At 42.8% G+C, this 22,718-nt stretch overlaps 1 protein-coding gene across 4 annotated transcripts in view; it reads right to left on the bottom strand.

The window, feature by feature from the left end:
• Positions 1–22,718, bottom strand: part of ETV6 (ETS variant transcription factor 6) — a 219,101-nt gene that overhangs the window by 52,392 nt on the left and 143,991 nt on the right. The gene's annotated exons all lie outside the window — the stretch shown is intronic.

Below are 22,718 nucleotides of genomic sequence, written 5' to 3'. Positions count from 1 at the left end.
CCATAACCCTTAGGGATCACTGTCAGTGGCCTATCTTTTACCCTTGTAAGTTCTCTATTTTGGGATGTCATTTGTCTGGGCCAAGGGCCTTGAATTTATTTAGAACAACTTAGATTCGCTTTTACAATAAATTCGCCCATCTTGGGCTTCAACTCCCTTATGTCAATGTTTGCACTACCTGTTTCAGTCTGACGATCACCCTCCTTGATGGAAGAGAGTGAAGAGAGAAGTTGAACAGTTTTCTTTTTACCATCGGTAAACGTCACTGCATCCAACCCAATACGCATGCTGATACCATGCTTATTCTTATACTGCCCCCCAATACCCGTGGCTTTTGTTTTCTTAAACGTCTTCTATCGTTCTAAGATCACTTTCACATTCTCGATCTAAAAATCTTTTATTTTTTCTTTTCAGTAAGTTGCTCTGTCATCCACTATATACATCTTTTTAAAATTTGAGCTCATTAAATTGGTATGTAAAACAGTGGGAAGACAAATTGGCATGATCTTCCTGGCAAACAACTTGGTGATAGTTTAAGAGCCCTGTAAATGTTAACTTCTGAGAATCTACCTTAAAGAAATAATTTAGGATACAGAGAAATCGTTCATGCACAAAACTGTCCATTTCAGTGTTATTTTTAATAGTGGGAAATTCGGAACATCAGTAAGGGAATAGTTAAGTAAACATGGACGACATCTCTGATAGAAAATTATGCAACCAATAACAATATCTATAAAGAGTATCTATTCATGTGAAAACCACCAAATAGCATGTGTACATATATATTATAATCCCAATGCACAAAAAATATTAAAATAAAACATGAAACTATTAATAGCAACTGTCACTCAACAGAATTATAGGTGATATTTAGTGTTACCTTTTCATTTTTATCTTCCAATTCTCTATATTAAGCATGTGTTACTTCTATATTTTAAAAAATCTATTTAAAGATTGAGCTCATCAGAGAATGTCCCCAATACAGCCTCATCAGATTCTCTGGGTATCTTTCTTCCTTCTTATTCCAGTAAGTGTCATGTGCAATTGATAAGTCAGAATTTCATTTTCAAAAGCACCCTGACTCTTTTGATTTGTGTTTTAACATTTCAGGTCACGGGGCCATAGGTACTTTTTCTCTAAATTTTTAAAATTTGCTTTCTAAAGAGCACATCTAATCAGGCCTTTCATTTCCCTCTCCTAATTCTAAGATGATGTTTTCATTCTCATCAAAAGTTCCCATCATTTCTACGTTGCCAACCAAATCCTCCTTATTTGTCAGACTCGAGTCCAAATTAGCACCACCCCTCGTTGCTTCTTCTACCTCCTGAGAAATAAAATTGCTGTTAGGTACATGTGTTAAGAGTTACAATGCACATGCATGTAGCAGAAGGGGATTGCTCAGTGAGGCTCACACCATGTTTGGCACACCCAGTAATGCCAGACTGTACAGCCAAAGATCCCCAGGACTACTTACTAATCTACCTCTGGGCCAGCTCTGCAGCCTGCGACTGCCAGCCGTATCCCACCTGACCCCATTCTCATCAAGTAGGACACTTCCGATCTTTGCGGCTCTTCACCATTATCAGATGCTTCTACACCCACGTTATTCCAGCAACTGTTCTGTGAGGAGCACTACTGTGTCTGCAGAAGAAACCTGAAGCTCAAAGAGGTTGAGGGACTTTCCAAAGGTCACACTGGGCCTAGGACCACAACTCCAGCTTGAGCTCTCCTGTATCAGTCTAGCGAACATCCTGGGGATAAACGGCAATAATAGATATAAAAGCCCTTTCCACTCTAACACCCACTGTAAAAATGCAAGGGATTCAGGAACAATAAGCCAGAAACTTCTTATGGCAGCTCAGGTTTAGCTGTAGCGCCAGAACTCTGAGCAGTGCCCAGAGAGCCCCTTCTGACCGCTGCAAAGGGCTTGCAGTAGCAGGATTTACGCTAGAATAAAGAAACTCTCCGCAATACAACAAAGTATCATCAGAGCCCTTCAAGCTGCTTTCCAGAGCACTTTCCAGGGGAATTTTCTGACTCCTTTCCCTTCCCACTGGCCAGGTCATGTCCTTCAGACTCCCACACTGGTTTGGACGTACTGGTCTTGGATGCACTCCCAAAAGCTCCAGCATTCTCATTCCTCTGGGTCCGCCTCGAACTTTGGATGTGCTATTTGATCAAAACTGCTTTCAACACACAAATTCTGTTACCAGGGAATTGGAAGTTCCAAAACATTTCCTATTTTTGTCCCCAAGGTTACCCTGTATCTCAGCACTCAGTTTCCAAGTGGACGTTGGAAGGTTATACTCATGTCTTTTGGCTAAAACCCCAAGAGGAAGAATACTATATGTTCATGTTAAGATTCAATGTCCTATTTAATTCCCTCAAATAATGTTTTTCTTACAAACTTCATTTTGTGGATTTTTCTGGCTTTCACTCAGTTTTATCCACAAACGGGTTATTATCAGCAAACCTGTTGACAGTAAAACTGGCCTGGGGCCTGCCACTCACCCTCACAAACATGACTTATGATTCCTTCTAATTTCTGCTTTTGAGTAGCAAGCCCAACATGGTGAGAGGCATGTAGTATTTTAGATAAACCTGGGTTTTGAACTCAGACAGTCCTGAGTTCAAATACTGGTCCTGCCATCTACAGTGGCCTTGAGTAAGTTACATCTCTGAACCTCAGTTTCCCCAGCAGTAAGATGGGGCCAAGAAGAATACTTACCCTCAAGAGCAAATTTAAGTATGAAATGAGATAATCCACCTAAAGACTTTGCACCGTGCCTGGTACACAGGAAACACTCCGTGAAATTTGGGGAGTTGGGTAGGACAGAGACTGGAGAGCAGATTAGTTGCACTTTGTCACGTGTTTCCAGGGGACTGAAATACTTTCTGCAGCTCACTTACAAGAACATGACTCTGTAAGCTGTGTGACGGCTCCTGTAGGAGCTATGAGGCTAATAATACAAGGCTTGGAGGAGGGGCAGGTATCATCAGTGTACAAATGGGGAAAATGGCTCAGAAGGAAGTGTCGCGAGAGGACTGGAGGTGAGACGCTGGAGGAAGGAATTTCAGACTAGGAGCCCACTCAGATCTGGGATAAGAGTGAGGCAAGTGTGGCACTCACCTCAGGGGCAAAATTTAAGGTTGTGCCAAAACACTCAGCAATCATAAAAAATAACAATAGGCATATGCATTCTTTAAAAACCAAAATAAATGTAACTAATGATGAACAAAATATCAACATTTTAACTAAAGTGATAGTGACAAGACAGGTGACAGGAGGGCGACAGATGAGAGCAGTACTTCTTAAGGCTTGGAGGATCCCTGTGAGAACGCAGTGAAAGCTACTGACCCTCTTTCAAAATGCACAGGCACATGCACACCAATATTTGCCTGCAATTTCAAAGTTTATGAACTAGCTCAAGTTTATCTATAGACCCCTGGAGAATCAGCTTAGAATTTTTTAGCCTCATGTATGCAAATGGGTCTCATAATATATACTAGTGATATAATGCAACAGCCAAATTAGATTTGAGAAGAGAAACACATACATCTCTACTGATATTTGGGGGAGGAAGAGAGAGAGTCAGAAAGGGTGTCCTCCTTTCACTCTGAAGTGTGTGTGTGTGTGTGTGTGTGTGGGGGCAATAAAATGATGAAAGCTGACTCTGGGGGTCATTTCCTTATGAAATGCACACACCTTACCTTAAATGTGGAATGTCCCTTCTTCAGGTAGTTTAAAAATCATTGCTAACATATTGCAAGTTTTTATTCATACTAGTGAAGGTTAATCACTGCAAATTATCTTAATTTATGAGCAGGGAGGAAACTGGGCTGAGCAAGAAGAAATTCTATTGAAAGACAAATTTTTTTAAAGGAAAGAGGCAATTAAGGGCTGAATTTCCCATACTGCAGGGCAGAAAGATACATTTTATTTTCAAGTTTGCTGACATTTATGCACACGAAGAAGCCCATTTTTAAGAAGGAAAAAATGTAGGAAAATAGATATTAAGAGTCGAAATGTTCTTCAGATAGATGGAGTGAGCAAGAAGGTTTTTTTAATCCTGAGTGGAAATAGATGGTATACAGAAAACATCCAGATTTTGTTGGTCTGGCGTGATCCACAAAACTTAGATCATCTCCTATGGGTGTCTGAGTCAAGAAGAATGAATATTGTTTCTCTCCCCTCTTGCTCCTTTACACCACACAGGATCATCTCTCGTGCCCACCACAGCCTACAGAACATTCCTTTGCAAAACGCAACGAGAGTAGAACTCATTCTCATTCTGGACGGGCCTGGTCCGCCCAGTCACTGGCATGGGAGAGGCTTTCCTTTGTGTGGTTCAGCTGCGCCTGGTCCCTTCCCTCCAGGGTTCTCTTTATTCCAAGGACACTTGGAAAAGCAGGCTGCCTTTTCTCAGGATGGAGACAGTCCCCATTATCACTGACTCCTGTGAGGTGAACAGGAGAGGCTTGGGGTGGAGGGTGTGTGTGCACAGTGGGGAGGGGCCAAGTCAAGGAGACTTGAGATAAGTGTTTACAATGTTAACTCGGCAGACCTCAGAAAAGACATGCGGGGCCTGCAAGGCAGCTTTGGCCACGAGTTCAAGCAACCTAACTCATACAGCAATGCTTTTCTGGAAAATGCCTTTTAAGGAGAACTCCACAAGCCCCTCGCCCTTCCTTCTCCTCTTCCCGGACTCTTTGGAGAGTGATTCCTGGTGTTTTCAAAGGCCCTTTGGGCGCCTTTCTGTGGCCGCCTGGGCGATGCTGATTCAGCATTACGAGGGGGCAGACTGACTCTAGCAACACAGGCAGGATGAAATCATTTTACCAGCGGTGCAGATGCCTCATGAAACAAACAAACAAACAAAAAAATCAAACTTGGAGAAGCGACTTCTATTTAAAGATAATTGTGTTGCATCTGTGCGTGAGCGCGTGCATGTACGTGTGTGTGTCACAGACGGCTCTCCATTCCTCAGCCCCTTGTTCCTTCTTTACTGAGAATATTCACAGGGAAATGGCTTTCGTAGATTTACCCATTAAAAAACATCATTTTTTTCTCACCAGTTATATTCCCTGATTTCAGAGTTGTGCAGATTATTAATCTCCTGGTTTCGGGGTTTAAGATGGTCACTTGGAATCAGAAAAATTAAAAAACAAAACAGAACCCCATGCCCCCTTCCAGGACAGCAGACATGCAACTGGAGGCTGTTTTGTGCTTTACCACTGGCCCTAGGCTGGTCTGAGATTGTAGACGCTGAGAGATGGAGTGGCTGGACCAGCTCAGTGGCCAAAGGGGCACCTAGTGACTCTCCCTTGTCACACAAAATCTTTCTCTTTGTCTTTGTCATCCTGTCTAAAGGTTTATAGTATTCCCTCCTTTGGATGAAGGCATGAAGACATCTGTGGAAGGGGACGCTAGTAAAGGGAACACGCCAAATCAATAGAATCGGTTCACACTCTAGCTTTGTTAGGTAGTCAGATGGTGATTCAGAGGAATGAGTGAGAGGACCCTGAAATTTTAAGGATGGTGGGGGGTCCCGAGCAGCCCAGAGGCAGAATAGTTAAAAAAAACAAAAAACAAAAAACTTTGCTCATTTTTGCCTGTAGCTGTTTATGGTTTATGACTCTTCAAAGGAGCTTTTAGTTCTGCATTAAAGTATGAGTTCTACTATCATATAGATGTGATTGTTTTGAGTTCTGCAGAGAGACTATGTCTGTTTTTTAACTTTGACTTGAGAGTCTGAGGAAAAGATGAACAGAATAAGTGGCACATTGTTGGTGGCACAAGTAATGTTCATTCACAAAGTGTATAAATGCTTCCCTGAGGCTGGGCAGAGAGTGAACCAGGTGAGGGTCTCCAGGTGCTCTGCAGCCTGGCCTCCTACTCTCCTGCTATTTATAAAAGCATGCTATCTACTTTTTTTTTTCTTGGCAAGAATAGCTAATTTGCTGGAAATGTTAAGATTTTCCTTTAGCTACTTCATTATAAAACAAAATTCAAATCCCGTTTGTGTCCTCTATTAGCTCAGTGACTGTAGAAGGTTGTATGGTATCCCCGCTCCCTTCCCCCCGACCCCTCAAAAAGTATGTCCATATCATTTACCCCCGGAGCCTGTGAGAAAAGGTCTTTGCAGATGAAATTAAGTTAAGGATCCTGAGATGAGATTGTCCTGGATTATTTGGATGGGCCCTAAATCTAATGACAAGTGTCCTTATGAGAGAACACAGAGGAGAGACACAGATGAGGAGAAGGTCCCATGAAGGCAGAGGCAGAGACTAGAGTCATGCAGACACAAGCTTGCTTTGGTTTCCTTCTTCAAAGACTCCTGTTATCCACATATTGAAATTCCTTGGCCTCTCTTCAATATTTGTCACTTCCTCTTGAATTCTTTAACCTCATTTTTAAAAAATTAAATGTATTGGGGTAACATTGGTTAAAAACATTATATAAATTTCAGGTATGCAACTATGTAACACGACATCTGTATATTCTATTGTGTCCTCACCACCCAAAGTCTAGTCTCCTCCTGTCACCATATATTTGATCTCCTTTACCCTCTTTGTCCTCCCCACACCGTATTTTTTTTTTCAGTTTTAAAATGTTCTAGCTTTCACCTTCTGTTTCTCTTAAAAATTACCTTTTGTATATATGCATCTTGGATTCTTACTGGTGTACTCTTCATGGCTTTCATTTTTCATTCTTTCCTGAGTTCTCTCATCTCCTTCCTAAGTTTTCCTAATTCTGATTTATGTTTTTTCCCCATGTTTTATATGATTTTCTTCACGTCTTTTAGCTCATTAGGACATAGGTTATAGTCCTGAACGGTTCCAAAACCATGTTGTTTTGGCATGCTTTCTTTAGGAATGCTATTCTGCTCCTTATTTTTATTTGTCTTATAAAAGCCTTGTACGGGATTGGACCTCACTGCTTTTCTATTGCTTGTTTTCCGTGAAAATCATTTTCCTGAACTTCTAGAACATGGCGTGGTTCTCACTTTGCAAAGTTCTTCTACTGTATTCATGGAGTATTCAAATATATGGTCGCTTGGTTGCTGAAATTTCCTGATTCTGCTCCCTTTTGGGGACCTTTTTCCTAAGTCTCTATTGGTCCTATCCTGTTCAATTTGATTCCACTCCCGGCAGGTTCTCAGCGTAGGGTCGTCCTCGAAGGAGGACCTGGCTGCTTAGTTCCAGAGTTCAGAGACTAAAGATCTCCAGACCCTTTCAACCTTGCTGGAGATCACTTATACTCACTGCTCATGGAATTTGCAAAAAGATTTCCACTTTCAGCTGCTGCTCTCAAACGGACACTCCATGTTTTCCACTGAATACCTTTTGGCTGTTTGGGGCTTTTCCTGTTCTGATGTCCATCAAAACCCCCATTGTATCTTGGGGGCTATATTGTCACCTAGTCTTATAATATCATTTCCCTGGGTTTTCAGTGTTGCTATTGAGGTGCTCTGCTCTTACCTGGGGGTTCTAAGAGATTAAAAATGATGCTGCTGCCCGTGCCATCTTCCCAGACTGTCCCAGAATATTACATATTTGCAAGGACAGCATCACTATGGTGTCTCATAAAAAAAGAGTACCAATCTTCTTGCGTCTCTTGGCGAACTATTGCTCAGTTTTGCGGCAATAAGAGAAAACAGGTGTGATAATGAATCCGAGGGGTCTCTGACCACACCAAAGAGTAACGAGGCATAGAGACAGCACCCAGAGGGAAGACAGGTGATACAATAACTGCGATCTTCAATGGGCATCGGACCTCAAGGGAGGGAATACCTGGCTTCTCTTATTTAAAGAACTAAGGAACTATTCTAGTGAAGATAAAACTTCCAAATGGAAGGAGTTTCTGGTGGAGATTAAAACAACAGCAATGATGGCAACAATAAAGACACTCAACCTCTTTCTACACCTCCTATCCCCAAAAGTCAAGCATGTCGGAAGTCAGAACTGCAAAGTTTTTTTAAATTCACAAAAATGTGAGTGACTCAGTAGGCTAGAAAATTTGAGTAGGCTAGACAGCTCAGTAATCCCAGATCACGGAGATCTCCCCAAGTGAGTCTATCTCATGCTCAGTGACAAAGTGAAGCTCAAAGAAATATGGAGTTTTGTATTAGTCACCGATTTCCCACATCAGCCGAGGAGGAGCCAGGCCGCTGCTCGCCTCAGAAAGAGCCCCAGAGAGCAACAGGCCATGCAACGCCAGAGGCTCTGCAAGTGCGACAGGTCTTGCTAGCACTAGCTCTCACTCGGCTTTCCTGCTTTTAAGAGTCTCCTTTCTCATTAGAGTTTTGTGTGTTTGGAAGGCCCAACTCATCCTCACATGCCAGTCTCCTCAGAGGATGCTCCCACATGATAATTTTAAAAAATGGCTTTTTTAATGCAGCCCTTGGAAACTTTGCAAGAAATGTATCGATTTGAAATACTCAAGCTGAATTATTGAGCCTTGGCAAAGGGGAATAAATCTTTCCCATTCCCCATGCCTGTTGCCAAGTGCAGCTTCCAGGAAGCAATGACTGTCCTTTCTGGAAATGAGGCAAAACTCAAACATTCTCTCACCTTCCCTTTACTTCACCCCTCCCTCTTCTCTTCACTTACAATTCACTGACAAAAGCATTTTGCATTCATTGCTCATTTGCCTGAATAGGCATCCGAATTAGTAAATGCCCAAATTAGTAATGCCTGGCTGAGGCAGCTTCCTAAATAATGAGGCCTGATCGTTTTGGCAGACCCGGAGGCCCGAGGAAAGCAAGCTTGCAGCACTACATTAGGTTAAACACTCTTCCGGTTTTATAACAAAATTTCCCCTACAGACCTGGACGTGTAAAGTAGAGGGTGTATGCTCACTGATGCTAGAGATTAACAAGACCAGGAGCCAGAACTGGGGCAGGAAGGTGGGGAGAGTGTGCGGGAAAGGGGGACCTGTGCTGGAGTGTTCTAACACTCATGTCAGGATTAACACAGAAATTTCCTGACATCTGCTGCTTCTTTCATTTTCAGTCTGGGGTGATCATGTCACCTGGCAATGTTCCAGGGGAATTCCCATCATTCCCATCAGAACACGGTTTGGTCTAAACAGTGCTGAGAGCTCAACTGTCCAGCTTTCCATCCACCCACTCACCCACCCATCTAACTGATTAGGTGCCCATTATGTATTGCACCTTGTATGAGGTGCAGGGTGTGTCAAGGTGAATGACGTACAGATTTTAAAGTCAGGGAGGGAAGAAAGGAACATAAAGAGAGATTGACAAGTCCGTGCATTAGTGCAGGACCAGGGAAGACTTCCTGAAGGATGGGGTGACAGCTTTCTTGACAGAGGGAACAGCTGATACAAAGGCACAACCAGTTTGGGAAACCTGGAGTAGTTCAGAAGGACAAAAATGAAATGCATATGAGCATGGGTTTAAGTAAGGAGAAGTGATAGAGCAGCTCCATTCTGATGCTTAATAGGCATGTTAGACATAATTTATGCCCCAAACTGTCCTGCTATCACCTGCCCAAATCTGCCGTTCCCGATCTCTCCCTTCTCAGAGAATGCCAGCTCCAGTTGCCAAGGACCCACACCTTACAGTCATCTAATCCATCAGCAAATGCCTTGGTTCTGCCTTCAAAATGTATCCAGAATCTGACCACTTTCTTCACCTCTGTTGCTCTAGTCCCAGCCACCATCATCTCTCACCTGGATTATTGTTATTGGTCCCTAACGGGTCTCCCAGTTTCCACTTTCGTTCCCTTACAGTCTATTCTCAACATACCAGCCAGAGGGATCCATTTAAAACTTGTCACTCCTCTGCTCAAAATCCTCCAGTGGCCTCCCATCTCACTCAGAGCTAATGTCAAAGCCCTTAAAATGACCTTTTGGGCTCTGTTTGATCTGACCCCATCTGCACTCATCCCTTTCCATTCTTCCCCGTCCTCATTCTGCTCCAGCCATACTGATCTCTTTGCTGTTCCTCAAACATACCAGGCACATTCCTACCTCAGGGCCTTTGTACTTGCTGCTTCTTTAGCTGGAGTATTATGCTCCCAGATACCCTCACTTCCTTCAAGTCTTCCCTAGACGTTCCATATAAAACTACAAATCTGTTCTTTGGCTCCTCCTTAACTTCTTTCCTGCTTTATTTTTCCCCTTTATATATATTTTACTATTTATCTTGTTTATTATTCATTTTCTTCACTAGAATGTACACAGATTTTTGTTTCTTAACCTGCTGTTATTCATTCATTCATTCATTCATTCGGTGTTCAGAGGAACAAAAGATATGCCCATTTAAAAAAATTTCAAATGAAATTTTATAATCTGGAAATCTAAGTGAAACAACTATTACTATCATTAAAGTTATTTTATCTTGACATCCAGTCTCTGAATAAGAGGCTTTCAAACAGTCTTTGCTATGGCTCCACAGGTAGATTCCTGACTAAATATATTTGGTCTTTACTGTAATTAGTTACAAGAATCTAAGTTAGCAGTGAAGGAACTGTTTTGATTATTGCTATATCCCAATGCTTCACGAAGTCTCTCTCACATTTCAGGTATTCAAAAAATAGTTTTGAATGAATGAGAAGCTAAGCCCTATGAAGGAGAGACAGTGTAACATAGTGGCTAAGAGTGTGGCCGTAGAGCCAGCCTTCCTGAGTTTGAAGCTTGGCTCCCTAACTTACTAGCTGTGGGATCTTAGGCAAGGTACTTACCTTCTGTGCTTTGGTTTCCTCAACTGTAAAACTGGGATAGTAACAGGGGCTCCATCAGGGACTTGTGAGCGTTCGGTGTGTGGAGGCGTGTGTTATCACTTAGAACAGTGCCTGGCACAGATTAAGCACTTGATAAATGTCAGCCATTGTTATGAAGGGCCTTGTCTGCTGTACTAAAGGAGTTCAGACTTTATATTAAGGCTACTTGGAGTCACTGAAGGATTTTAAACAAGGGAGTAACACAATCAGATGTTTTTGAAGGATCACTCCAGCTGCAGAGTGGAGGAATAATTAGCACAGGGCAAGACTGGCACGAGACCAGTTAGAAGGCTGACGTAGAAATGGAGATGACAGATACTGTTAGCCTGGACGAAAGCAGAAGGAATAGGGAAAGGATGGGCTCAAGATATTAGAGGTAGAGTGGATGAAACTTGGGGATTAACTTAATGTGGAGGAAGCAGTCAGTAACAAAATCCAGGCTTCTGATCCCTGCAACTAATGGTGGTGTCCATCTATCCCAGCCCACAGCGGGCTGCACAGGAGAAAATCCATTCAGTTCTGTTTAATGAAGTGAGGGTGGGACCAGCTAGGTGAAGAGGCCCAGTAGGCATCTGTACACATGCCTCTGATACTGAAGAGACAGATCTAGGCTAGATACAAAAGATATTTGGGAGTCACCATCATACTGGTAAGTGTTGAAGCCACTGGAATAGATGGGATTTAAAGAAAACATTTAAGAACCAAGCCATTCCCAAAAGGTATATCCTTGAAGGATGATGAGGCAGCCGTCGACAAACTAGGGAAGGGTGCTACGGTGCAAGCCAGGGCAGAGTGAGTCTCAGGAAGTAGCTGGCCACATCCTGTGCTGCAGTCAAGATAAGGAGGAGGGAAGCATGTCCACTGGATTGAGCATCTGGTGATTCTAGTCGGAACAGAGGTGTGACAGGGGTAGAAACCAGGTCACAATGGGCTGAGTCACTAATGGAAGGTGAGGAAATGAGGAGTTTGAGTGGATAACTCTGAACTACTTGGCTGTGAAGGAAAAAAGAGATGGGGTGGCAGTGAAGAGTGACGGAGAATCTAGGCAGGTTTAAGACGGAAGGAACTGAATGCAAATGAGAAAGAAGCTGAGTGTAGAGAAGAGAGAAGATAACCAGCTGGGGAGACGGGGTAGAGGAGCCCGAGCTCAGGGAAAGGGTCCCGTATGCAGTGCAGTGAAGGTCTCTTGCATTGTGACTGGAGGGAGCAGTGAGCCTGGGCAACAATGCAGATAAGCTGAGGGAGCGAGGAATGCTGACAGACGCCTGTGAAGGAGCAAGGGGTGGGATGATAGGTTGGAAAACATGGCTCCTGACTGCAGTTAACAGCTGCAGGGACTAGAAGAGCACTGACTAGAGACTCTAAGGCTTGAAGAGCCGTGTCCAGCTGAGGGATGTATAGTGAACAAAGCAAAAATCGACCAACTCTCTTCTGGAAATGCAGACTGTAGGCTCAGAGATACCAAGCTCCACATTGTAATTGGTATAAAAACCACAAAAAACTATTCACTGAGAATATATAGCGTTCCCAGAGAAATCCTCCTTAAGAGCCATTCCCACTGCTCCTTTGATTAGTAACTTTCAAGGTTCCACACCAAAAGCACACATAGTAAAATCACTCTTTTAAGGAGGCATTCAACACCCTGACCTGTCTCCCCTTGGATCCCCAAGACTTTCTACATGACACTCCCTATACCTGCCCCGATCTGGGCACTCCCCAGAGTGCCTTTGCTCACCGGCTTGCCACTTCCGATTGTCCTACACTTACCCTCCATCTTTGCCTTCTGAAACTCATCCCTCCTTTAAGGCCTGGAACTAAAGTCATACTTTCCATGAAGCCTTCTTTTCGCCTATCTTTTTGCTTCCAGAGGACTCTGAAACCATATATAGAATTTCCAGCAGCTGTGTGATTTACCCATGCTTAAGCCTTTTCCCTTATTACTAGGTAATAAGCCCCACATGCAAGTCCATTTGTGTTTGATTTGGTGCCCCACCATGGAACCCACCCTGGTAGTGTTCACGAACTTGACTTGGCATGGTGGCAGGCCAACGTGTACTGTTTGCAGCCATGAAGTGAGCAAGAAGACTTTTTGACAAGTAATAGTGATTTGTGTATTAAAATTGAATATACATTATAAGTGGTACCTTTCTGGCTCAAAAAGCATACGTATTATTGGTTGAGTAGGTATTGGGGTCATCAGTTGAAATTAGTCCTTGGAGTTGTATTAGGCTGGCGTACAGAACATTTTGACCCCTAATCACTTGATTTATTTATTGGCTCTTCCTTCCTAAGTTTCCCTTGCTTGGCATCTTAGAGACAGTTTCCTTTCTGATATACTTCATCATTAATTCCTATTTCTTCAATTTCCATAATACAGTAGAGCAGATGTAGGAGCATCAGACACACTAGGTCTCTCTTGTTTGCTTCTAAGAGAATAATTACTGAAAGACTATTAACTTCTGGTATTTGAAGGAAAAACATAAATTGAGATTTTACTATATACCTGGAACTTTGACGATAACTATCTGTTTGGTCCTCACAAAAGCAATGGCAAGTAGAGATTACTGTTCCCATTTTCCAGATGAGAAAATGCAGACATGGGCAGAGGGGTTAAATAACCGATGAACCAACACGCACAGCCCAATCTTTCTGACTCCAAAGTTCAGGTCCCTCAGGCCCCCTGTGTCACAGCACATCACCAGATGGTTGTAAAGGCTGAAGAGTGTAGCCCCTCCACCCACCCTAAGGACGGGAATAGCACATGCTCTCGCTGGCTTAGGACTTCGAATGTCTGAATTCTAAGTGGGCTGTGAGTCCAATGGAAAGATGGAAAGTAGTTGGCGTCTGGTCAAACTTTCCATTTGCTACATTGAAATATCAAAGGAAAAGCAGGAGACAGTTTAATTTGAGTGACTTAGTGCTATCAAATTGTCAACAGTAGTGTAGACCCTACAGCCAACTACTTCCCACCCTTTCTTAGTCAGCTCCCAGCTCTGTGTGTCCCACCATCCTTCAGCTTAGACAGAGAAAGATGGCTGACAGCAGGCACATGGAGGGAGGTGCAGGGGGCAGGACAACTTCTGATTCTCTGCTCATTAGTCTTTGTAGATCTTCAGATCTTTCTTGTATCCAATAAAAACAAAAAGGTCAGGTAGCTGAGCACCAGGTTTGAGGCGGTAATCTTTTTAAAACATAAAGCTGACTGTGTTAGTGCTTTGCTTAAACATTTTCAGAAGCTTCCTAGGCCACCTAAGTTCCTGCCTAACTTGTCATGTCGCCGTCTGGCTGACCCCGCTCCAGGCACACGGACATGCTTGCAATTCCTAGAGGCACTGTGTTCTCTGGTCTGTGCACAGGCTACCCCCTCTGCCTGGGATGGGCTATTTGTTTTCTGCCAGGTAAAATATGCACACTTCAAAATATACTAAGATTCCTCAAGGGTCACCTTCTTTGTGAAGTCCTTTTATAACCTACCACCCAGAAAGGACTGGACACACCATCCTCAGAGGTGACAAATAGTGCGTGCGCACACACACACACACACACACACACACACACACACACACAGTAGAAACCGTAATGGAACTTTTGCATCATTTTTGAGTTTCAAACTCTATGATCGCAGGTTCCAGGCACTTCTACTATAATCAGCATACTGTTCTCTGCCCCCCACCAAATGAACTTATTTGCTGTGTCACCTGGATGTCCTTCCCCTCTGAGACAAATCATGAGAAATGGAGATGTGACCTTATATCTAGCAACACAGGGCTTTCAAACACTTTATTTGGCCTTCAGAATAGCCAGGTGGGTCAGCGGTGTAGACCGTCCTATTCTTATTTCCAGCTAAGCAACCAGAAGGGAAGGAGGCTAATTGGTTTGCTCAAAGTTGCTTAACTACTTAGAGGCAGGGCCAGGATTAGAATTGAGGTCTTCTGGCTCTCATTCCAGGGTTCATCTAACTGGACTCTAAAAGTAAAGGTGGTCTTGTGGGTCAGCATCCTGTCAGGTCCGCTTCATCCCCATCTACCTGCTTACAATAGGGCCATGGGGGACCAGTCACCTAAAGGGTGACCTATTCCATCAGGGAATCATGGATAAGGAATTAGAAACCCTGTGCTTTAGTCACCTGCCCTGTTTGGAGAGAACTTACCTAAGGCACTCATGGTCTTTGAGCCTGTTTTTTCATCTGTGATGTGGGAGTAACAATTTCTATCAAGCCCATACCACAGGGCTGTCATGAGATCAAATGAAGCCATGGATAGAGAGGATCTTCAACACCACTATACGGCACCAATGATTGATAAGTAGATACCCTATTCATGGAAAGCTCTGACTTCTTCAGCTAAGTGTGTGATAGAGCACACAGGAGCAGAGCACACCCTTTTCTGTCTTGTTTCCTTCTCTTGTGGGGCTCCAGCTCTTGGCTTTCTGAGCTTAACCTGCAGAAGCAGCACTGAGGCCCTTGCCCCTGGACCCTGCTACCCTGAAGGCAGCGTGCGTCAGGCTTCCCAGGGAAGAGTGTGATGCAAAGCAGAGGCAGTGGGGGAGGGGCATTCTGCTGGCATCTCTTCCCCTGGGTGGGTTTTGTCCTAACCCCTTGCCTAGATGCTTGTAGAATTCTAATGTCTTGGTCAAAGTCGCCTCATTGTGTATTGCATTTAGTTTTCTATATAAGGTTTCCTTCAAGGAAAATGATACCAAGCACATCTCACAAAGCCTGAGAGAGAGCTGCAGAGCTCAAGGAGGAGAGCCATCGATCTCAGCCACACGATGTGAATGCTAAACTGTCGTCTGCCTCTGAATGATGGTGTCAAACCCAGAAACATACGTAGAGATGGGCTAAGACCTGAAAGAGGAACAGTGGGGAGTGTTTTGGGGTGATCTGTCCCACACTTTGGTGATCGTATTTAGGATATTTCCTATCTGCTACACCAGCCCCCCCAAAAAAAAAATTTTGTTTCCATCAGGTTTGAGATTTAATCATCTGTAGTTTAGACCCAAATATTGAAATTATTTTTTTACAAGGTTTGGTTTATAATTCTAAGAAAAAATATTTTAAATTGGTGCTACCCTGGAAAATTGTAGTGGATATATACTTGGACTTCTCTAAAAAGGATTTGAATATAATAAAATAGACACAACATTAAAAAACTCTATTGAATCCAATTTAATCTTTGTTTGATTCCTGAGTGGGTAATTCAGGATCTTTCAGAAATCCAAGGTCATCATTATAAACATCAGCTGTCATTGTACTGGTGAAATATATAATGTGCCAGTTAATAATAGCTTTACAGATTCACAGAAAATCAGATAATAGGGGTTTTACTGTAACTGGAATCACGATGGTTAAAAGAATCAATGCATTTTCCAAGAGCCTAAATCATTTCTAGGAAGTAATTCATGCTCGGTGAGAATAGGGCAGAATTTACAAGGAAGTGCGTCGTATTCCTCAGAAGAAAAATGCTCTATAATTGTAAGTTGTTATTCATTACCAAGTTTTTATTTTGCAGGTGGAGTTCTTCGCATTATTGTGTGAATGCGGTTACCTGAGGTCCTATCCACTAACTATACAGGCTCTCTCTAAATGAAGTGGAAGATTTCTCCAGTGTTTCCTAAATCCCAGGAACAAAATGCAACTGTGGATGAGCCTATCACAAGAAATCTTTTCAAGGTCATATTTAGAAGGACCCTTTGCTTAAAGGAATTTGGGCTGGAATTACAGTTCTCAGCTCTGATGGGGGGGGGGGAGAGAGAGAGAGAGAGAGAGAGAGAGAGAGAAAGAGAGAGAGAGAGAGAGAGAGAGAGAGAGAGAGAGAGAGGAAGGGAAGGGGAGGGAAGGAGGGAAGGAGGGAAGGAAGGAAGGAAGGAAGGAAGGAAGGAAGGAAGGAAGGAAGGAAGGACGGAAGGAAGGAAGGAAGGAGAAGGGAAGAAAAGGAAAGAAAAGAAAAGAAAAGAAAAGAAAAGAAAAGAAAAGAAAAGAAAAGAAAAGAAAAGAAAAGAAAAGAAAAGAAAGGAGGTAATGAAGGAGAGAGGGAAGAAGAGGAATAGAGAGGGAGAGAATCAGAATCACACCACATACCACTTAGCCACCAAGGACTGAGTTTCTACGCTGTTTCATTAGAACATGAAACCTATTCTGTTGACTACGAGTCCGCTGTGAGCCCAAAAGAAGTTAGTTCACTTTCTTAGCATCTGGGGTCCCATAATTCTGAGTCATGGCCACATTAACTCTGCTACTGAAAAAGCAAGAGCTTGGCAGCACAGCCAAAGGCAGCACAGCCAAACCCATGGTTCCCAGTGCCTGGTACTATTCGGCAGGAAAGCAGGTTTCTGTCAAATGCAAGATGGCAGGACGGTGTGCCCTCGGGGTGTGCTGCAGAGGGGAGGGGACATTCTTTTCAGTGCTAGTTACTTTCTCTTTAGAATTCAATTCTCCCCAGTTGGGAAGGATGAAAAATTCTGACTTCCTGTATCTCTTCTAAAACAATGAAACCTACACGCCAGAAGGCAGGTTAGCTGCAGTTGTGAGCTCTGGCTGGAGGCTGGGGGCCTGGCTGAGGTGCTGCTCAGCAAAGGGATGCTGGTCACACTGGTGAACTCGGAGCCCCATCCCCACAGTCTACCTGCCGGGCTTCCTGGAGCCTCCTGCATGTAGGGGAACCCCGCAGCTTGCTTGGGTGGCAGGAAATCACTAAGCTATGAGGATAAAGACCCGCCAGGGTCCCTGTGCAGCTTTAGGGCAGATTTCTATTTCCCCTTGTGGTGGGGAAGCAGATTCCAAACTGCATTCAAACACAATACAGTCCTCAGCAAGGAAGAAATGAAACCCTTTAAATCTTCCGTCCCTCACGTTGAACCCTCCCTTGGCTGCTTCCAGGCTCACAGAAGCCTTTTGTTAGAGTCCTAGAATGTGTACTTAATAGAGAACGCGTAGTTTTGTGGTTGCTGCAAAAGAATACTGAGTGGGGGGCAGAAACAGACCTGCCTCCCACTAGATCCTCTCCCAAAGTCTACTTGATGGTGGCCTGTTTCAGGAAAACTGGGAAATTCACCCAAAGGCTGTGTACCCCCAATGCTCTCCCAAAAGTGTCAAAGTGAGAGGTAGGAAATAATCCTTGACAAGCATTAAATATATATGAGAGAATGAGTATTGGTGATAGGAAGGGAGTTAAAGGGACTTTGCTGCATTGGTTGCCATGACTAATGTGGGGGGATACCTGAGAATTATTCCCATATCATTCCCTAAGGGGACCTGTGCAGAAAATCAGCAGTCTGCTTCCTGAGATCTAGTGTAACAGCATACAGCCAAAATACTCCACGGAATTCGAGGTGCAATGGCCCTCAGAGTTGACCTTCACCAGCCTTCTGGTAATAACGCAAGATTTGTGCAAGATTCACGCGAAGAGTGTGAACACAGTCCATTTCCCCCCAAAGGGGAAATATCCATAATAAGAAATAAGAAAATAAAAAGTATTCTGCTCAAGTGGAGAAAGCTTCCTTATAAACAAATGCCTCATTACAAGTACAATATTTTATAGTGTTATATAAATGTGAGATAAAGGCAAGACTTAAACTTAGTTAGCGTTAGGACATTTTTACTGCCACATGCATATGATTTCCAAGTGTTGCTTTTAGACAGGGCTGGTCTTAAGCAAAATTCTGCAGTAGGCAAATTCCATTTGAGCTTTCCAGTTCTTTGTCTTTTCCCCTTCGAGGACGGCATCACAGAATAATAAGAGCTCAGGCTTTGGTTTAGGCAGCTCTGGGTTAAATCCCAGTGCTCTCCCGGACTAGCATATGACCCGGGCAGGACACTTCCTCTCCTATTCACTCATCTGTAAAAAGTAGATCTCAACTCAACAGGGATTGTTGTGAAAACTGTAAGTGTGAAAGTGCTGGCTCCTCAGCAGGCGCTCAGAAATGTTACTTTTCTTTTTCTTTTTCCCTCCCTACTCATACTTTCCCCTGAAACCTGTGCCCTAGTGATCTACACATCCTTGTTCCCCCCACCCCCTTCACCCCATTAAAACACGCTTCCAGGAAGGGATCTAAAAATGATTAATGCTTAAGTGAAATGTCCACCCAGAGCTTAATGAACCATCTCCCTGGTCTATGGGTTTTTTTTTGTTTTGTTTTATGAAAAAAACAAAACAAAACAAAAACCCATGCTTGAGGAGTAAAGTGCTAAGGGTAGAAATCTAGGCACCAAAGGAAGGGCCAGGAAGTATTCTGAAGGCAGCAAGTCTTTTCTGGAAACTCTGAAACCAGACAGATAAGCAGATAACTCCAGTGGCAGGGTCACCATCGGATGTTCCAAAAGACACCACTTCTTGGAAGTATCACCAGCCTTTGCTAAACTGCCTTTCCTTTTCCTATCGATTGACAAGCTTTGTATTGATGGAAACAGAGCATTTCTCACTTTTAGTTAGATTCTAAATGAGTCCCATATTCTAGATACCACTGGAACACAAGGTAAAGGCAGACAGCGTGGTTGAGATTAAGGTCCTGTAATAAGCAATATCCGGGCAATGATCAGAGTCCGAGAAGAAGACACACAGAGGACCAATTATTTGCTGTACCACCACTACGCAAGTGGTATGAGGCTTTGTTTTACTAAATGTCATGCATCTAAGAATTTACAGAACTGTCTGACAATTGGTCTTGTTTAAAAATGGCAAGACTGCCTAGGACACAGTAAGGTCCCCTCCACCGAAGTGTCCAAGCAGAAAGTGGAGGGTCAGCACTCACTGGTGCCACAGGTGGAACGCCAGTACCGGCCAGGGGAGGCTAGAAGACCTGGAACGTCCTTCTAACCCCAAGAGTCCTGAAATAAACCTTTAAAAGCAGCAGCAAAGGAAAAAGAATAATTTCAAATCTCCCAGAAGGTATCTGCTGTTTTTAAAGATGAACCCAACCCAGCTTTCCAGATTATTCGTAATCAGAAGCAGAGAGGAAAATCTGATGTGCGGATCTTGCCAATGGTGATAATCGTACAAGTTTTATGTTCCATCTTGCCGACTAGAACCTCAAGACACAATAGGTAGTTTTGTTTTAGTGTGGCTTCTCTCACACTAATTCATACTTACACTTTTCCCCATACTCTGTGACATTGAGCACCCTGGATCGCGGCACGCAGATGCAGTTGTGAGTTTCACAACCCTCATAAAGGCACAGACACTCACCAGAGCACCCTCCAGACTGAAGTCATGCCCAGCTCTTTTTAGGTCTTTGAAAAGGCATTTAAATTGCTAGGCTTCTGTGTTCTTTCTGAAGAAGTGTTTTTCTTCAATGGATTTACATTCATGAATTTTCTACAGGAGACATGGGGCTATTTTATCACTTTTAACCCCTCTGTGGATTCTGGCTCTGGAACATCATAGTCCAGAAAGAATCAGGAGAAAAGGGGGTTGGGGTTCACTACCCACGCTCAGGGTCAGCTCACAGAAGGTTTTCAGTGAAATGCTCTATTTCTTCCCAGTGTCCAAGCAATCGCTGAGATTAGGACTTATGGAGAGCGAGGAGGGGATCTGGCCTAACTATACAAGTAGCCTAAGGGACATCTGCAGACATGGATCCCTCCCAGCCCAAAGGAGTATTAAGAAAGGAACTAAACTAGGGCATAAAGAGCTGGTTCTACTTAATCAACCCTGTTTCTGTGGCTTCTCTGTGTTATTAAAAAAAATTAAAACAACAAAAATACCTTTATATAGTTTAACATAATTATAAAAAACATACCCTAAGTCAAAACATACTAATGATTTGGAAATGAACCATTATTTTGGATTATCCATCTCATTCTCCTTTTCATGAGAATAGAAAATTGTTGATTATATGCTTCTTCTATAGCTATGGTTGAACACAGCGGAAACTCAATTCCTCTTTTACTTGTTTATTTTTATTCCTCCCCACTTACAACTGTCTTTCTCCCTTTTCCTTCACATCACTTCAGTTTCTTTCCTATATTCATTTCGTATTTTTCCTTCTCATCCTGCGGTACTTTTCTTCCTCCTTTCCTTCCTCCTGTTGACTATTGCACATTCCAGCATCCCTTTACCTATAGCTTCTCTTTCACTCACTCACTGTCATTTTTAAATAGGTCATCCAGCTATCAATGAATTCCCTGAAGTCACATTTCTCTACTATCCTTCCTCTTCCAAGTGCTCCTTTATTTTTCCTAGGTACCCTACGCTCCTCTATTGTTTTCTCTTAGTACTTTACACCTGCTATAATCCTCTTCAGTGTAGCTTTCTAGTATGCCTTGTCAGGTATTTTTTTATTCTTATTGTATCCTATGGGGGCAATGAGCAGTGGATGGGTGGAGGTGGTGTGGCTGGAATTGTAGAGAAAAATATAAAATTCATGGTAAAGCTGGTGCTAACCTATGACACAATAGTTTGTGGGGACCAATTCCATTCGCCTTGCATCTGTCATATAACTGAGATTTTGCATGGAACTAGGTATGCCATCCTTGTTATCAAATGTTTGAGAACAATTAACTTTGCTGACAAGAAAGTGACTTATATTGAAAATTCTAGGAATGCTTTATAGGTATTCTTTTTCAAGTGAAGTTTATGTTTCTCTTTCCTGATCCTTTCCCTGATTTATGAGTGGGCATATCGCTGATGACCACTGGGGAAGGGAGCTGCAGAGTATCAAAGAGAAAAATGTATATTGCTATCACTTTAGAAGAATGTGCCAAGGTACAAAAAAATGTAGGTCAAATAACTGGTTCCTCAAGTTCTAAAAGGAATTCCTATTTTTGCAAAAGTTCTTGGGGCAAGTGAACAGGTGACTTGATACCACCTACAATTACTATTTTTTTTTTCCAAAAAAGAAATTAAATCTGTCAGTCCAATCGAACATCCCTTGCTCTAGGAACAAAGACACCTCTAGACAGGTGCATCTATTGCATTGGGAAGGTAGTTTACATAGACAGATTTAGGTAAAGCCTCCCCTCTTTAAACATGACGAGTTTCTGCCTGCCGGGCAGTAAAACCTAAAGTAGGGTATTTGGTTAGTCTTTACATATTATTTTATTATGAGACTATCCTTTCCCTCTATCCACCTTTCAACAGGCTCAGCAATGAAAAAAGCTTTCAATTCTGAGGTTTCACGGTACAGCTGTCAACCTAACAGCCTTGAGCCTCACCTGCTCATGCCTAATGAACCTGGCAAACATAGAGATCCCTTCCCAGAGCCCTGTTTCCTAACTGGCAGCCTGACCATGCACGCGTTCATTGAAAGCCCATGTGAATCTGCCCGTACTTTTCTTTACTCTACCAATTTTCTCTACACATTTCTGCAAGTGCTTAATAAAAAGTGATGTTTGAAATATGCTATCAAAACCCACCTACTCTCTAGTGTGCATTTATTTTCTTTGAAATTCTCTAAGATCAAAATGAAATGGATGCCTGTTTCTACTACAATTTACAGCTGCAAGTAATTTCTACTGAGCTGTAAAAAGCAATACAATTACATCAGTTACATCAATTGCCTGTGAACCACAGTGCCTCTTTATAGATAACTTTATAGCCTACATTTACCTGGCAACCTGAAACCGGTGGGCCTCAGAATCTGCCCACAACTTTAAAAGATAGAATAAATTCTAGAAACCCAAGAACATTCGCCAATGTGACAATTCCATTTATTGACTTGATTGGTGGGAGAAACCTATCAAGTGATTCTTAAAAGTCACTGCTTTCCTTTAAGAAATGTTCAGCATGTTCAGAAATGTCAGGTCATGAGTTAAGGCTGATTTCTACGCTCAAAGGGTGAGCTCACAGAGTTGAGCTCATCAGCTTCTTCGGTGCTGGCTGGCAACAGGCAGAATAAAGACCAAGTATGTGTGTCACAAATCTCAGAGGCCTGAAACCAGTCAATTTATCCCTGCACTGAAGGTGCAACTCTCTGGCCAATTCTTTAAAATAATAAAATATATTACAACTCAAAAAATATATATATTAAAGCTTAAA

Source organism: Rhinolophus sinicus, chromosome 1 (assembly GCF_057876585.1).
Source record: "Rhinolophus sinicus isolate RSI-liver-muscle chromosome 1, RSI-T2T, whole genome shotgun sequence".
In the NCBI taxonomy this organism is placed as follows: Eukaryota; Metazoa; Chordata; class Mammalia; order Chiroptera; family Rhinolophidae; genus Rhinolophus; species Rhinolophus sinicus.
The sequence above is the reverse complement of the archived record's forward strand: the minus strand, read 5'-3'. Positions and strand labels throughout refer to the sequence as shown.